This window comes from Podarcis bocagei (genome assembly GCF_964188305.1).
Source record: "Podarcis bocagei genome assembly, chromosome: 1".
NCBI lineage: Eukaryota > Metazoa > Chordata > Lepidosauria > Squamata > Lacertidae > Podarcis > Podarcis bocagei.
Window position 1 is genome coordinate 118,569,988 of NC_138125.1, and position 18,643 is coordinate 118,588,630.

An 18,643-nucleotide genomic window follows, 5' to 3' on the forward strand; every position below is an offset into this window, starting at 1 on the left:
AGGGCTGACGTGTGTGGCGGGTGGGGAGGAAGTGACAGCTGACGTGGCTGCGAGGGAAAGCGCGCGTAGGCGGGCCGGGGTGCGCGCGCGCACCCGCATAGCCTCTCTTGCCTCTTTACCTCAGGGACGCAGGAGCCTCGCGGTGGGGGCGCCAGTTGTTGTTGAACTCGCCCATTCCCGCCAGATTTGGCCCAGCGGCCAGGGACGATGGGAGTTGTAGTTCAACAGCGTCTGAAGCTGGGACGGGGACGCTGCATTAAGGCCACTCACTTAGAATATATAATTGATCTGTAGAAAGGTCTGGAAATATAGGCGATGGATGCGCTTTTGTAACACACAAAAAACCCACACACCTTTATTAATACAATTTAAAGAGAGGAGGAAGGTTGCTCAACCTAGCTGCTGCTTCGTTCGGCCCTGATGGCTCCCCACAAATAACATCATAATATAATGGTTGTAGTTGTTTAGTTGTGTCCGACTCGTCGTGACCCCATGGGCCAGAGCACGCCATGCACTCCTGTCTTCCACGGCCTCCCGCAGTTTGGTCAAACTCATGTTAGTAGCTTCGAGAACACTATAATAACGTAATAAGCGCAGCTGAGCAAGAGGCCGCCGCCGCCGCCGCTTCCATTCCCCCCCCCCCCCGCGCTGCTCTGGGAGATCCAGCCATGGCGCCTCCCAGAGTAACGATTCGAAGCAGCGGTAGCTGTTTACTTGCAAGTGTTTTGCAGCCGCTAACTTGCCTGTTTTTCGTGGGCACGCGAGCAGCAGCAGCAGCTGCTTTGTTGTGCCGCTTTTGCCCCGGAGTTGTCTTGAGGAGAAGGCATGCGGTTGCAGCGCGGAGGAGGGTCTCCCACCACCCAAGAGATGCTACGATCTCCTTGGGGTGCTTCAGCTGGCCGGGGGCCCTCCAGAGTCGCTGGGCCTGGCCGGTTCCTCTGCAATGCTAACCCCTGTCTGGACTAGAAACCTGTAAACTTTATACCAAAAAACACAATTTCGAGGTGTACAAAATTATGGGCGTATCTGTGGGGGTGCAGCTGCCTCCCTTAAATCAATACAAATCGGAGGTTCTGTCTCCCCTTAACAATACCCTGCCCCCTGTTGTAAATAAAAATATGCCCTTTTCCCTTATGGGGTATCCAAGAGCCCATATAGAGTCCTTACATAGGTTCCCTATTGGTAGGAGAAAATAACAGAGGCCAACCAGAGAATATTGAGAAGCAAAGCAGCTAGTAAGCCTGATCTTTATTGATCTGTTGCAACAGGGTGCTCCCCTCACACGCAGGAGAGGAAGAGGACCCCCCAAAATGCTGTGCAATGGCTTATAAAGACTTTTGAAATTCCCATCCTCTAGATCAAGACCACCCCCAGAAACATTATGCATACATCACAGAAGGGGTGTAACCTAAGACCACCCCTCAGATACATCCCACCTACATCACAGAAATTTAAATGTTGTTTTTCTCTTGTCCTTGTTTATCTCCTGTCTGGCAGGTTGCTTGATTGGATTTCCTGGGGAGCCTGGCCATTCTTTTGTAGTGGTAAAATACTTATTTCCTGGGCCAGGTCACAGGCTCACACCTTATTCATATCTTTGAGACAGGATTTGTGAGGAAAGAGACAATGGGGAGGCTTTTCCAGTTTAACCTTGCAGAGAAAGGATTTGGTCAGTTTAGGAATCAAAATGGTTCCAGGTTGGTCTTCCTGTGTTGATCTATGTATGTGCAGTTATGAATATTACCATATATCTAAGACCATAAAATTCCTATCACACCCCCACAAACAGAATTCCTGGCTATGCCCATGTACAAAATTACATGGCATTAAAATGTATCATCCAATTCATATTCTGTCAAAATAGATCAATTCCCCCCCCCATCTCCATGCTTAATACTTTGTAGCTTTGATCTAATTCTCCTAAGGGTTCCAGTTACAGATGGGTAGCCGTGTTGGTCTGCCATAGTCAAAATAAAAAAATTCCTTCCTGTAGCACCTTAAAGACCAACTAAGTTAGTTCTTGGTATAAGCTTTCGTGTGCATGCACACTTCTTCAGATACACTGAAACAGAAGTTGCCAGATCCTTCTATATATAGAGAAGGTGGGGAGGGGTATTACTCAGAAGGGTGGTGGGAATCGGAGATTGGCAGATAGCATCTCACTGGCTTGGTTGTCCCCGAACTCGCGGTGCAGAGCCGCCCGCAGCAGGAGAGCCCAACCAACAGGCGGGCTCTTCCCCAGACTCAACTCTCGGGCCCCGGACTCTCGGCCTAGCGCCCTGAGAGCCCGGCGCCCGGGTGCCCCGCACCCCTACTGCCTATGGGTAAGACGGCCCTGGTGACACCTTGTGAGTGGAATCTCCATCTAAATCTGCATTGGCTTTCATGCAAATTAACATTTCCATTTGAATTCTCATCTGTACTGACGTTGCAAAAATGGCAAAAGCAAAAAAATAAAATAAAAAAGGGCTCAAATGTGTTTCATCTAGCCCAATTCAGCATATTTTTATGTGGTGAACCACCCTGTAATTTTCAGATAAAGGACAGTATGCAAATATGATAATTTTAAAAAATTATTTGGGTGGAGCTTCCTTCTTTGCAAAAACTACAGCCTTTTGTGCACAAACGTTCATTGGCAGCAGTCTCTGAAAGCAGGAGACTAAAGATGTAGTTGGCATATAAAACACATGTATAAATATGGTAGGGGCTGCTGCCCCTACTTGGGTTGCTCACCAACCCTGTCAAAGTGAAGGTCCTGCATTAGTGCCTGGAAGTGGTATTGAACTGGATGTGGATCAAGAAATGGAAGTTGAATCCAACCAAGATAGAAGCTCTGTGCTTTGGGGGTTACCATGTCTGGGATTTGGTCAGACAACGTGTTCTGGATGGTTTTGCACTTACTGAAGAGCAAGGGTGTGGTTTGGGAGTTCAGTCTAGAGCTATCATTGTCACTTGAAGCTAAGGCGACCTCAGCTGCTTAGGTTGGTCCATCAGCTACAGCTTTTTCTGGGCAGGAATAGCCTGACTACAGTTATTCCACACCCTGATAACCTCCAGGATGGACTTTTATGATACACTTTATATGGGTCTTCCAACTCTTGAAGGCTCTCCAGAATTTGCAACTAACGCAAAATGTGATGGTGAGAATATTGATATGAGTAGCGGGGTTGTTGTGTATATAACACCCATTCTCAGACAAGCAACTGGTTGCCAGCTATCTTCTGGGCCTAACTGAAGGACTTAAGCTGATATCTAAAGCCCTGAACGGGCTGGATCCCAAATATCTGAGAAAACGCTTTCTCCTATATCCATCCACCTGCCCACATACTAAAATCAGTGGAAGAGACTTTCCTAGTGATTCTTGTATTAAAGGACCTGTTGAGTGCAGCGACCTGTGGAAGGTCTTTTTCAGTGGTGGTTTCGCATCTTTGGAATTACCTTCCCACAACTCTGTTCTTTCATATGCCTGTTGAAAACCCACCTTTTCCACCAGGTTTTTAGTGGCTAATAGATTAAGCCATTTTAATGGTGTTTTTAAGTTATGCTGTTTATGTAACTTGTGAGAATGATGTTAATGCTTTTGTTTATTTTGTAGTTGTTTTTTTCTTGTTTGTAAATATAGTGAAGGGCAGTATGTAAATATCTTAAAAAGGAAACTAATAAATGATGGTTGCACATGCAGGTACATTGCAGTAATTTCACACATGACGTGTGCCTGCAAAAAACCTGACGTGGTTGCTTGTAATTCTTCAATAATATGCAAGATTAGCAAATATAAATGAGATTGCTTCTTTTTTCTCATAACTGTTTTTTAATTTTCAGATATATGTAAGTGAAGGCAAGGAGACAAGACATTAAATTCCAAATATTTGAGCTGTCAAAACATAACCACAACATCAGTATGCAAGATGGTGTGTTTATTTTGTTTTCTATTTTGTTTGTTTTGCTGTTGTGATTTGGTTCAACCCATCCTGTGCACTCAGTTACAGACGGAATAAATTTTAGGACTGGACCATAAAATATCCATCTCTGTTTGGCCAGAGGAAGCAGAGAATGGAAGTTGAGATGTTTCCATATTTTATTTAAGGATAACTAATTCAGTTTGTTGCTCTTTGTGATAATGACTTCTAATTCTACAGTCACTCTTTCTCTTTGAAGTCCCTTTGTTTGATGAATAAATCTGCAGTGTGAATGTAAGGTTTCCTGTGATTATTAATTTGAGAATTTTAATGAGACATAGCTGCATTATTTGATGCATATTTAATTTTTAAATTATTTGCTCTGAAGATCAAAACTAGAGAGATGTGAATGTGTCCTTTCTGACTTGCTTCTTAGAACCCCTGATGAGCAAGGTAGAAAAAAAAAATAGATCGTTTTCCTTCCATGACTGCAATGCAGATCTGATTGTGGGAGTGGTTGCTAGCAAACACCATGGGGTCTGTGTTCAGCCAATAACAGCCAACTCTCTCAGGCTGAATTTAAATATATGTTGTTGGTCTGAGTTGCCATTTTCTGGCTTCTAAACAGAACAAATATCACTTTTTATATTAGCCCCAGCAATTTCTTAAGCACACTGGCAGGCATTCATCGAACAACCAGCAATGATTACTTGTAAACACTGCTAATTCTTTGGTCTAATTATACAATTGCAAGCTATATAGCCCCTTTAAACCAGAGTACTATGATTTATGCCAGTCCAGTAGGACTAGACAGGCAGCTTTCGAGTTCTGCCATGGTGATGGCTGGCTTTCACTGAGCAGGAAAACGGAGGAGAAGAAAACGACAGAAACACAAAACAAGAGAGCGTAGCAGCCCTAACAGCTGCTTCCCGAGTATCCATGGCAATACCACCGGCACACACAAATCACCGAGAAGACGATGCTTGCCCATGTTAACAATGTATAGATTGAGTTAATCTGCACATGGGGACAAGAAAACATCACCTCACACCAGCCCACTGCACATCCTACCCGATACTGACATCACAGCTCCCTGCACTATATAAGCTGCTGAAGTGTGCAAGCAGCGAGAGCCCTGTGAGAGCCTTCAGAAATTTTGGTCCATGACTACAATGATGATAATCCCTACAGGGCAGGTTTGAGGGAGTCTCAGGCAAGCTGCTCTCTCCAACACAGTACCCTTCTCATAGGCAGCTCCCCACGTCCATGAGCTTGCTCTGTGATGGGGTGGCTAGCAGCAGAGGAAATGTGTGCTATAGCTTCCTAGCTTGGTGGGGGTCTCAGCTCTGCACCCCTTTTTTGGGGGGGGGGAGGAGGAATAAAAGGCAGCTCAGCTACCATAACCAAGCCAGCACCGCACCCTGAAATAGCAAGGCATTTCAGAGGAGGCAATGGTAGTTGCAGTGCTGGCCCTTAAAAACATGGACCCTTAAAATTAGAAGACCGCAATCCTGGCATCAACTTTGATTGATGCCTCCAAGGCATTTGCCCTACCATTCTGAGTGCTGGTGACACAAACTCTTCATCGCCCACGGAATGGGTTTATGTTTAGCACGCTATATCTCCCTTGAACACAAACTGGTATTCATGACAAAGTTGTGCATATTCAGTTCAAAAAGTAACCCAGTTAATCCACCTATTTTTTGAGGACACAATGAGACTCATTGCAACCACTTCAAAATATACTTGCAGAAAAAGATTGGAAGAAGTTAAGAGATGTTCAGCCTGCCCTGCTGGAAAAGCGAACTGAAAATATAGAACTACATTATCCAGTACCTGGTCAATATATTATACACCTAGATGTTGAGGAAAAACCTGTTCATATCTATGTCCAGCATGACTTGTGTGATAGATATACAGTTCTAATTCAAATAAGAGAGTCAGTAAGCCTGTTAGATGTAGGGAGCATAACTGAAAAGTCATGTTCAGATATATTTCATGCACCATATCTTCCTCCATGATCACACACACACACATTCCTCCAAAGAACTTCAGGTGATATCAGTGATTCTCTCTCCCATCCTCACAGCAACCTATGAAGTTAGCTAGGCTGAGATAGATGGTGACTGGTCTATGGACACCCAGTGGACTTCATGACTGGGTGGGCATTTGAACCCAGGTCTCTTCTGTCCAACACTCAGATCTAGCCTTCCTTTGTCTGGTGACCTCCAGGTGTTTTGGACTGAACTGTCATCCCTGACTATTGACCATGCTGGTTGGGGCAGATGGAAGATGTAGTCTTAAATATCTGGCAGGGACTAAGCTGGAGAAGACTGTTCTAACCACCACCCCATGCTGCCATAGGGTCTCAACAATCACTGCTTGTTGCTGGTGGGGCTGGAAGAGAATTAAGAGGACTTCCCGCTGTGCTGACAAACATTTGTTCTCACCACTGTTTAACTGAAAGCATTGTGATTATTATTTACATGGATTAGTTTCCTGTTAACCTAGTCCTCTAAGGGATGCCCAACACAAATCAAATAATCAAATATTAAATCAGGTAAAATGAGGCACGATGGAAGAAAATTATAAATACATAAAAAAGGCCTCAGTAATCCTCCAGGGGTAAAAATATAATACTCAAATTAATAGCCCATTTGCCACTAACGTGTGACATGCCTCACACAGTTGAGCTCTACTTGAGATTGTGTCAAATGAGAAGTGAGAATTTAAGCATAAAACATAATACCTTTGTAGGAGTAAATGAGAAGCACTTCTGTCAAGAGCTGAATTCATTAAATACAGACACTGACGGGAGTCTGATCAGTGATGTGCATGTTAAAAGGGATATTCACTGGTGTGTCATTGATACATTCATGTTTCTGCTCAGTAACGCACACCCGAGTGCTTAATATCGTAGGTCACATTGCAACAGGCACAGTTGGAAACTGCTGAGTACTACAAATATTTATGGCAATATATAACCTGATGACATTTCCTGCCTTCAGGACACACATGATTTGAGTTCTCCTGCTTTCATAGACCGTATGATTAATCATATTCTTACACTAATAAGGAGGATAGTAATATAAGCAGTTTACACAAACAAACATCTAAGTTAAGGTCAACTGTATAACACACAAAATGGAATAATACCTGAATGATTAATTTTGAGATGTGCTTTCATGGAGCTGAAATAGCCTTCAGATTGGTGCTGCCTTATAGAGGTAACATTCACCTTTTGTGGTAAACAAGTGCAGATCAACTTTAGCTAGAAGAAATAGATAAAACAGATTCTTTTGTTTGGGAAGGAAAAGGTTGAGCAACTGAAGCTGTGGAATAGTTTTCTACGTGTTCTTAAACATATGAAGTTAAGCAAAACAATCAAAATACGCTTGTAATTCAGGTGCCATGCAGTGATGAGAGTTTTTAAGTGTAGAAAACACACTGAACATCAAATATGTATTTCAATATGGGTTATGATGACCCAGCCAACCTTGGACTCTCCCACTGAAATCAATGGGACCAAAAGCATTGGCTGTTTTAGATGGAATTGAATCCATGGCAGAATTGTGTCTTTGACTGGCATGACAATCCTTGTTGAAGTGCTGTCAAACATAGTGGTCCCATACCAAATGAAACCTCTCAAAAGTGTCTGCCGAACATGGGGAAACCCAGGATAAAGAGTTCCATTGCAATCACATAGTGTTTGAGTTGGAAGGGATCTTGGAGAAAGTGAAAATACCCCTGAAAAGTTCAGGTTCAAGGTAAGCTTTGCTTGATTCAAACTACAGATCTGTAATGAAGGTTAATCCTTTGTTGAAGGCTAGCCTTTGGGGGTCCGAGAGTCACTTTGGTGGTCAGCCAGGGGCTGAAGCATACCAGCAAAAAGTCCACTTAGGTATTCATGGGGACGTGGGTGGCACTGTGGTCTAAACCACTGAGTCTCTTGGGCTTGCTGATCAGAAGGTCAGCTGTTTGAATCTGCTCGATGGTGGTGAGCTTCCGTTGTTCTGTCTCAGCTCTTAGCAGTTCGAAAGCACACCAGTGCAAGTAGATAAATAAGTATCGCTGCAGTGGGAAGGTAAATGGCGTTTCCATGTGCTCTGGTTTCCGTCACGGCGTCCTGTTGTGACAGAATCAGTTTAGTCATGCTGGCCACATGACCCGGAAAGCTGTCTGTGGACAAACGCCTGCACCCTCGGCCTGAAAGTGAGATGAGTGCCGCAACCCCATGGTCTCTCCTTTCTCACCTTCATAGGTGCTTCTGCTGAATAAAAACCACTTCCACCTGTGGATCCAACCCATTTTCCCCTCACCCTGTGTCTTGAAAGTGGTTTGAATGAAGAAGAAGAAGAGTTTGGATTTGATATCCCGCTTTATCACTACCTGAAGGAGTCTCAAAGTGGCCAACACTCTCCTTTCCCTTCCTCCCCCACAACAAACACTCTGTGAGGTGAGTGGGGCTGAGAGACTTCAGAGAAGTGTGACTGGCCCAAGGCCACCCAGCAGCTGCATGTGGAGGAGCGGGGAAGTGAACCCGGTTCCCCAGATTACGAGTCTACCGCTCTTAACCACTACACCACACTGGAATGTCATGCGCAGTGTGTACATTCACCCTACGTTCCCTTACGCTAAAATTTATTGGATGTTTTTCTTGGTATTTCAGGGAAAGGCTAGAAGTAACAGTGGGGCAAAAGAAACCTGTGGGCTCCCCATGCAATATGAAGTCCCTTTCATACTTCCTCCAGCTCTCTTTAAAAGTATCGTCTTTCTCCAGCTACATCAGTTGGAGTAAAAGGGGCCTGGTGCATTGGGACAAATGGGGCACTGCCCCCCAAGCCCAGTCTGCCCTCTCTCAGCCCCACACCACCTGCCTGCTCCATTTCTTACAAACAGTTCATGGGACAGCAAAGCCTGTCAGCTTCCTCCTCCTTAGTCTCAGTGTTGTCACACTGTTGGGAGTAGGTTGGAGACAAAGCTAGTGTTAGCTGGCACTGCCTATCATTGGCTCTGGTGCCACCTACTGTTGGGCTCCCTGCCTCCCACCCTATCAGTTCCAATGAGCATCAGCCTGCTTGAGGACTCATCCACACTGCTGCTTTCCTCTGGAACCCCCCCCCCCCCCGCTATTGACTGCTGAATCAGAGCAAATGTCTGCTGGGTTTTCTCTGGATTGACGTTTTCCAGGAGAAAGCAGTGGAGGAGAGGCAAAACCACTTGGGCACTTGCCAAGAAAGCATAGTTTAAGCAGAAAACCACTCAGCCCTGTGCTTTCTAGGCACAGAACAAGTGGAAGTGTGGACGAACCCTGAGTTGAGAGCAGAAGTCCAGGTCACTGATGCAATAATTCTGGTTTGGCAGAGTGGGAAAGCAGAAGCTCATTATATCCTGCCCAGCAGGTCAATGCCTCTGATGGTTGCTGCCAGGCACAGGAAAATGGACTTGCCTTGCTTGTTTTAGAAGCAAACAGACCTGTAACCCTTCATTAACAATGAGTTCAACCAATTGATCCTCAACTGTGTTTGCCAATTGCACCAGTGAATAAAGTTGAACTCTGACTGCTGGCATTGCTCCATCAACAACAGAGGTGGATTTAGGGGAGCATGATTGGTTTGCCTGCACTAGGCGTCAAGCCAAGAGGGTGCTGCAGAGGGTGCTATAACAATGAAGGTGAGAGGCAGGGTGGGGGTCTGAGTTTGGGTGTCACACAGGGCGCCACTGAAATTTTAAAGCCCAAAGTCCGACACTGCCAATGGGAGCCACAAAGCAGGAAGCAAAACAAAGGTGTTTTTTCCCATTTAAAAAATTGTTTTCCATTTTGGGAAGTTCATTTTAATTTGCCTTTCTGTAGGAGAGCTGAACTGCAAGGTTAATGCAATTGATACACCGTGGTTTTAACTCTGAATATTGCGTGAACCTTATTGCTTAAGAGGAGACATTGACGCGGATGACACTGTGGTCTAAACCACTGAGCCTCTTGGGCTTGCCGATCCAAAGGTTGGCGGTTTGAATATGCGCACGCGAGGGGTGAGCAACCGTTGCACTGTCCCAGCTTTTACCAACCTAGCAGTTTGAAAGCACACCATGCAAGTAGATAAATGGGCACTGCAGTGGTGGGAAGGTAAACGGCATTTCCGTGTGCTCTGGTTTCCGTCACGCCAGAAGCAGTTTAGTCCTGCTGGCCACATGACCCGGAATGCTGTCTGTGCACAAACGCCGGCTCCGTCGGCCTGAAAGCAAGATGAGCGCCACAACCCCACAGTCGCCTTTGACAGGACTTAACCGCCCAGGCGTCCTTTACCTTTTACCTGACATGTAAAGGCTACTCGATGAAGAAAGGCAGGATCAAACAAGTAGCTAGTTAATGAATGAATGAGTTCTTATCTGTTGCCCTGAAAAGTTCAGCCCAGGTTCCTTGGCAGAAGAAACAACCCACAACTGTTCCATGCACAGCCTTGCACAACCTTTGTTTGGAGCAAGCTAAGAACGCCAGAACAGAAGAAGAAGAAGAGGAGTAGTAGTTTGGATTTGATATCCTGCTTTATCACTATCCGAAGGAGTCTCAAAGCGGCTAACATTCTCCTTTCCCTTCCTCCCCCACAACAAACACTCTGTGAGGTGAGTGGGGCTGAGAGACTTCAGAGAAGTGTGACTAGCCCAAGGTCACCCAGCAGCTGCATGCGGAGGAGAAGAGACGCGAACCTGGTTCACCAGATTACAAGTCCACCGCTCTTAACCGCTACACCACACTGCATCTCTCCAGTGGCCCAGCTTGTCCAGCATCCTGTTCTCACACAGTGGCCAATCAGATGCTCCCTTGGAGCTATTTGTGATGCTGCTGTGAGATGTGGCATCAGACCAGAACTTGTCACCATCCTCTCCTGTGTGCTCAGGAGTCTCCTGTCTTCTCACCCCTTTGTTGTGGTTTATCAGCATCACTGGAACTTTAGCACTGAATGAAGTCCAGTTGGAACACGCTCCTCCTACCGGGATCTCCCTCAGTCCTTTAATTCAGACTAGGGAGACCTCTAGCACCACCAGTATTTCCTGATATTGAATCTACTCAAAGCCTCCCAAAGCCTCCTAGGCCTAAGAACACAGGCAGCTGCTTTAAATGGAGTCAGAGCCATGGCGGTTCATTTACGGTAACTAGGGCTGGCATGCACCTGGAATTCCCTGGACATAGCCGGGATTCGTCCGCCGGAAATAGAATCCTGGCGGAATTTCCGGAAATTAGCAAAAATGTCCGGGAAAACCCGGGTGTATGGCATGTCAGAAGTGTAGATTTTTCTGGCAAATTGTAAAATGAAAAAGCTCAACAACCCCATCCCCCCGAGAAGCTCAACAATTTTTGTGGCCAGATTTTCACTTTTTGAAATATGGCAACCCTAATTTAGTCCAGTCCTGTTGATAACAACTAGTGGCAGTTCTCCAGAGGTGTTTTTTTAAAAATAATTTTTATTTAGTTTTACAAATTAAAATTTGCATTCAAAATCATCAATAATAAAAATATAAACAAGCAAAGAATCAACCAAATCTCTGGACTTCCCCTCACCCCTCCAAGGGTTCCGTCACTAATCATTTTCTGCTGCATATTTTAAGTGACTCCAATCAGGGCCACTGGTCCCATCACCTCCTGGCAAATAGAAGGGGAAGAAATGGAGGCAGTGAGAGATTTTACTTTCAGCCCTGGAAGGACAGATCCTGAAGCTGAGTCTCCAATACTTTGGCCACTTCATGAGAAGAGAAGACTCCCTGGAAAAGACCCTGATGTTGGGAAAGATTGAGGGCACAAGGAGAAGGGGACAACAGAGGACGAGATGGTTGGACAGTGTTCTTGAAGCTACCAGCATGAGTTTGACCAAACTGCGGGAGGAAGTGGAAGACAGGAGTGCCTGGCGTGCTCTGGTCCACTGGGTCACGAAGAGTCGGACACGACTAAACAACAAAATTTTTTTTAAAAATATCCCATTTACTCCTGGTTCTTGTTACATTACAAGTGTTATTTAAATCCTGCTAAGGAGCTCAACTGTTTACAGTGGTCTCCAAGGTAACTTATAGATTTCCATCATTCTTTATTAGGAAATAGTGTGTTTCAATGCACGTCCTGCCCCACCCTCCCCAGCTTCAATCCAAATTGAGTAGAAGAACGACCCACCAGCCTTTTAAGTTGGCACTGTGTACACATTTGTAGTACGAAAGGAGGGAAGGGGAACTCAAGGAGCCTAAAGGGGGAAAAACCTTGTGTATGATTGTCGAGTTGGAAGGGACCCTGAGGATCATCTAGTCCAACCCCCTGCACTGCAGGAATATGCTGTTGTCCCATACGGGGATCAAACCTTCAACCTTGGCATTATCAGCGCCATACTCAAACCAACCGAGCTACAGTGGTACCTCGGGTTACAGATGCTTCAGGTTACAGACGCTTCAGGTTACAGACTCCGCTAACCCAGAAATAGTACCTCGGGTTAAGAACTTTACCTCAGGATGAGAACAGAAATTGTGTGGCGGCAGCGGGAGGCCCCATTAGCTAAAGTGGTACCTCAGGTTAAGAACAGTTTCAGGTTAAGAACGGACCTCCGGAATGAATTAAGTTCTTAACCTGAGGTACCACTGTATATTGATTTGATTGAAACAAAAAGACAACCACACCTCTGCTCCTCTGGCCTATCAGCATTTCTGAAATGTTATAGCTGTGAAAAAACTTATCGCTCTTCAAGGAAGATTTTTCTGGCTTTGCTTTTGTGTGAGCACACCCTGCATGTCTATATAAACACGGAGGCACTTCCTATAAAGAATGCTGCCTGGGGCACAGATCGTAAAGCTCACAGTGCAATTAAATGGGCAGTTTGTATTGGAAACGAAATGGGTACGGTGCCTGGAATCTGAACTGAAGCAAAGGAAAAACAGAGAGCCCCACACTTGTATCTCAAGCAACCTTTTTAGGGCTAGCTGTTCTCTATGCAGCTGACAGGTCAAAGCCAAACTGTGAAGAAAGCTAACTTGAAAAAGAAGAAAGAAAGCAGCTTTTTCCAAATTTGAGAGGAGGCCTGGATCCAACTCAATATCTTTATGCACTAATTAGTGGCTGTAGACATAGGCAATATGAGAAAAAGCAAGTATTATTTAAATGAATGTTGTTTATATTGCATGATGACCAAAATAAGTTTTAAATTCTGCTTTGGAACATTCTACCAAAAGTTTTTAGATTAATAAATAACTCCTAGGTACCAAAAGAGCATCTCAAGGTGTATTGCTGACCTTACAACACAATGCGGAAATCTTGACGTTGCCACACGGGACAGAGTGATTTTGCCCTTAAATGCACGACAATTTCGTTTCAGTGGAATTTCGGGCCAGTCCGTGTCATTTCTTGTGCTTTCATTGTCCCAACATGATCAACGTGCAATTTGTCATGATTTGGATCTATTTTGTCGATGACTCTTTTAAGGGAATGGCCAAAAGATTTCCTCGCTCTGGCTGATTTCTCTGAACCCTACATGGCTTGTACTTTAGAGAAGGTTCTGGAACAAGCATTGGAAAGCACAGCTGTGCGATCCTACTGGAGCCAGTTGATGGCAACAAAATGTAGCCTGGGGAAAAGAGGAGCAACAGAATAGCCTCTTGGGGCAGCTGTCACCTGGGCTCTAGGGAACAAAGGTAGCCAGGTAGCAATTAACAGAGCAAAATCTATCACACACACACACACACACACACACACACACAGAGAGAGAGAGAGAGAGAGAGAGAGAGAGAGAGAGAGAGAGAATATGTTTGTTAAATCAGCTGGCACACTGGAGCATTCCCCCCCTTTCAGTAAATATAAAACATTCACTGTGTATAATTTGTGATAGTAATAATTTGATTCCATATCAGTATTGTATACGTTCCCTGGTTGCTATATGCACGGCTTCCTGATCCACCAAGGATTAAGTCCTAATATTTTCCAGAACACTTGGATTCTGATTAATGAACACGGCCCATTAGACACTAGGCCCCTTTGCTTAGCAGTCAACCCCACAAATATAAACTTTCAGCTTGTTTCACCCCAGATGTTTTCTTGACTGACTGTTGCCTCCACAAAACACTGTCTCTTGCTTCCCAATTAGTAAAATCCAAAAGCGGATTCAAGGAAGTGTATGGCATTTTTAAAGCGAGGGTGCCAGCTAGTGGCGGAGAAATGATATACAGAGCTACAATCACAACCTTGACATTTATATAAGAATACAGTACGTTTTTATTTGCATCATGATAATGTGGCATTAAGTTTTATTTGTCAGTTATCACTACATTGTACCAGAGGGTGGGGTGGGGTGGGGAGAGTGGAGTGAAATCTGGTGCCTGCCATCCTTTTTCTTTTTCTCTTGTGATAGGATTTAATTGGGGATTATTTATTTGAAATCTTCATGCCGTTATTTGATGGAGAGATTGCCTCATACATCAGAGCATTTACTGGTGAGGTCTTTTCATTTCTGGTTTTATGTCTGTGGACATTGCTTGCTGTATATTCCAAACATGTAACTACTGTAGCACTTCACGAAATATATTGCATTTCCGGTGAAATGCAGTAAGTTTTAACATGGTGCTTTTTAAAAAGTCATTGAGAATATTTCCTCTTTGAGAGTGTATCTATCCCATCTCTCGAACTGATTCACTTGTGAACATAAGGAGAGCTATAAAGTAGCTAATAAAATGGAAATGTCTGCAGTGGCTATTTTTTTTTTAAAGCAGATAGTACATTGAGTGGAAATAAAGATCTAAAGCTTCAAAGGGGGAAAATACACACTTTTCTCATCTACCTGACGTTTGTTTACACTTCAGTACTGTATTTGGGTCGTGCTTGAAAAATAAACATGCAGGAAAAACTGAAATTACACTGCTGGTATTTTACGGAAAGAACAAAGAGTCATCGGCAGGTCATCTTTTCTAGTTTAATTAAGCAATAACTGATTTTAGAGGAGCTGTGGTGAGCTCTCGAATACTAATAAATAAGGCCAGGGACTGAGGCATTACTTTCGTTAAATAGTGGGAGCTGTTTATAACTCTATTACTTACTGGCTGGAATCAATTATTATTACTGATACTCTACAAATAATTTATAACCAAAAGCACAGGGAAGGCTGTAAAGCAGAACTTTTCTTTAAATGTCACATGTACCTATGAAGGTCAGCTGTCGCGAATAAGGACACCCCAGATGAACGCACTTGCAATAACATTTTGTGAAGACAGATTGAGTGTTAGTGACAGCTACCAGCAGCAAGCAGAGCTGGCGCAGTCCTTTCGCTGGTTCAATGAGACGAAGAGAAAACACACGAGGATGCGTGGCATTATTCCGGGGTATTAAAAAAATAAAAATAAAACAATGGTTGCTGTTGAGGGTCCCCCCCCCCCCATGGTGGGGTAGATGAGGAGCAAAGCTTGGAAGCCCTAGGGCCCTTGATGAGATTTCAGATACCAGGAGATAGATATTTGTAAGGGATAAAATTCTTTGTGCTGAAGGAAGTCCGGTCGTTTACACTTCACGAAGCACATCACATTGTTTGGAGTTTTCACACAATGTTTTTAAATGTTTTAAACATCTTGCTATGGTTGGTAAAGCAAGATAAGACTATATACAATCTGTTTGTTTGTTTGTTTGTTTTATATACTGCTCTTGCTGCCCTTCCTCATAAGATCTCAGAGCGGTTCACTGAATAAAATACAGGATAAAGGCAAGTAAATAAGTAAAACAAAACAGCAAAACAATACCCCCTCCCCTTCCCACAGACACATTTAAAAGGTTGTAGAATCTTAATCAGCCCAAGACCAGGTTGAAGAGGAACTTTTTTGCCTGGTGTCTAAAAACAGAGAGTGAAGGCATCAGGCTGAACCTTCTTGGGGAGAGCCAGTGTGGTGTAGTGGTTAAGAGTGGTGGACTCGTAATCTGGTGAACGGGGTTCGCATCTCCGCTCCTCCACATGCAGCTGCTGGGTGACCTTGGGCTAGTCACACTTCTCTGAAGTCTCTCAGCCTCGCTCACCTCACAGAGTGTTTGTTGTGGGGGAGGAAGGGAAAGGAGACTGTTAGCCGCTTTGAGACTCCTTCGGGTAGTGATAAAGCGGGATATCAAATCCAAACTCCTCCTCCTCCTCCTCCTCCTCCTCCTCCTCCTCCTCCTCCTCCTCCTCTTCTTCTTCTTCTTCTTCTTCTTCTTCTTCTTCTTCTTCTTCTTCTTCTTCTTTCCACAAACAGGCAGCCACTACAGAGAAGGCCCTTGTGTTGCCACCCTCCGGACCGCACATGGAGGAGGCACACGACTTAAAATGAAGAAGTATCATTCCCCCCACTGTGTTTCAAATCATATTGTACACACCGGAGAGGGGGTATGGATGTCTTCACCTAATGCACCTTGCCTGTTTGGTTTCCCTGCATAAGCAGCTCTCTCAACTCCTATTCACAAAGCTGTCGTCTGCAGCCCTCTCAACTCCTATTAAAAAAACCGGCATCCACACATGTGCTGTCATCCACGCATGTGCAATGGCTGCCTCAAAAGTGCACTCCTCAGTTTAACAGCAAAGTGAATGCATCTGATGTTTCTCAAACGGATGGAAGCTGGTTGGAGAAACAGTGAACAGTGAACAGCGGTGTCTCTCAAGAAACTACAGGATAAATATGGATTGTAGCTCCTGCCATGTATTCAAACAATAGTCACACGAACACTGCCTAAGCAACGTTCCAGAGAGCATCACCTACTATAATTATAGGGTGCCCATTGATTTCAGTGGGTCTGCTATGAGAATGACTGGTGCTGGTTATCATTCATGATAGCCCCAACTCCTTGGGTTTGCAGCCATGAAAATCAGCATTTGTACACTGGCTTCCATGAAGATGTGAACGGCAGCTTAAGTGCTTTTCAGAAAGTGTTGCTTTTATTTCCGTAAACAACAACAAAACCTGTGTTAGCCTGCATTATTCCCATTTCACAGACTGCGGATGGCAGGTAGCAATTTGCTCATCCAGATCCCAGCTGAGGAGGACTTCTGTTATGTACTAAGCTTGGATCCTAGAACAATAGGCAGGTAGGATCCTAGAATGCAACAACCTGATTGGCCTGCAGGAGCAGCCCAATCAGACCCCAGGAGGAAGTTAATCAGCCTATTAGGCCGGTAGGATACTAGGATTCAACAACTGGCAGCCCAATCAGGCTCCAGGAGGGAAACATAATCAACCAATCAGATGGTACTCATTGTGTAAATAATGTATATAAAGCCTGAGGTTTGGGGGAAATGTAATCGCTGTTCCTATGAGCTGAAATAAAGAACATGGAATTACTACTCGACTCTGAGTATATTTCAGCTTCCTAGACCAGTTTGTTGTCTGTTGTTGGTGGATGGTAGGTTTGGTGCCACACACAGGTAAAACACACATTCTGATCCTTTGATCCTTCCACCATTCGGCGGATGGCACTCACAGTGATGGTACCTGGAATTCTGGGTGGGGAAGACTTTGTGACACACACAAAAAGCCTAATAAACTGTGCACTAGGGAAAACTGCTTCATCTGATGGTTAAATAGTCTGCCCTATAATCTGGAGGGAAGAGCTGGAGGTTTTTTGCGGCGTTCCCCATTAAGAGATGCAACTCAGTATGGTTTGCCACATCTGTCAGGAAATAGCTGCAGATGGCTTGACTCATTAGCTGACAGAACTCCCAGTGAACAGCATCAAAGAGTACTGGGACCTCACTTGACTAAATGTGAAGGCTGCCTCCTGTTTAGTATCATTACATTTTCTCTGGAGTCAGATCCTGAACGGCTTCAACGGAACCCAAGACGTACTTTGAAAAGGCAGTCATGAGGTAACACCGCTCCATCAAAAGTAGCAGACATGGCGAACTTAAACAGCAAGAGTACGTTACCTTTATAAAAGCCCGAAATACAACTTGCCGCGCTATCTTTTAATTCCCTTTTTAAAAGCGTTTATACTTTTTTCCTCACAATAGTGCCATTAATAATTGTACGGTTGTTTCGGAGTAGCATTTTAGCTTCTTTTTTTAGAGGAAGACTTCAAGCTTTTTAATATAGCCAGAATTCAGCAGGTACTGGTTGCTCATCATCTTTACACTACACTTTTTGTTTGCGATGAGCAGGCAAGTGAAAATTGTTTTGTTGGGATTTTTGTCACTCAACTTCTCCTGGGAGTCCAGAAGAGGGAGCTCATATGTTGTTTTATAACGGAAGGTTTGGGTCAAATGTTCATGCACTGGGCTTTTGTTTGCGTTCAGGCTTGGAATATATGACGGCTGCATTTTAAAAACAAGCCTTAAGATACCTGTCAGCAGCAACTTTACAACCCATACCTAAAGGCAAGCCTTGAAATTTAGGCCCTGATTGCCTTATTAAGAATTACGAAGGTGATACTTTAATTAGTTTCAACGGGGCCATAGAAATAAACAGGCATTTATCTAAAAGAGCTGATCCAAACAAACAAAATGTGCTTTAAAAAAATGGTATCTCAATTATAGGTACAAATGGCTTTGAAGAGATCGCAGTTATTGCTACACACACACACACATCCCTTTATATTCTGTGTGCTTGGCATACATGTTTTTGCACCTGATAAATTTAAGAAACAGATTGAAGCCATTAAAAATGTAGAGCGTGATTCTTCTCTTCACAAGCACCATATGACAGTTGGAGAGATCTCTGCAGGGTATAAAGGAACCCCACTCCACCCCAATTTGCACACACATGGACAGTCACTC

The 18,643-nt window shown here is 44.2% G+C and overlaps 1 long non-coding RNA gene across 1 annotated transcript; it reads left to right on the forward strand.

The window, feature by feature from the left end:
* Positions 1–25: 25 nt before the first annotated feature.
* LOC308582125 lies at positions 26–4,192 on the forward strand. The gene is made up of 2 exons (XR_014005498.1): positions 26–298; positions 3,823–4,192. It is a non-coding gene; the product is annotated as an uncharacterized lncRNA (long non-coding RNA).
* Positions 4,193–18,643: the final 14,451 nt, after the last annotated feature.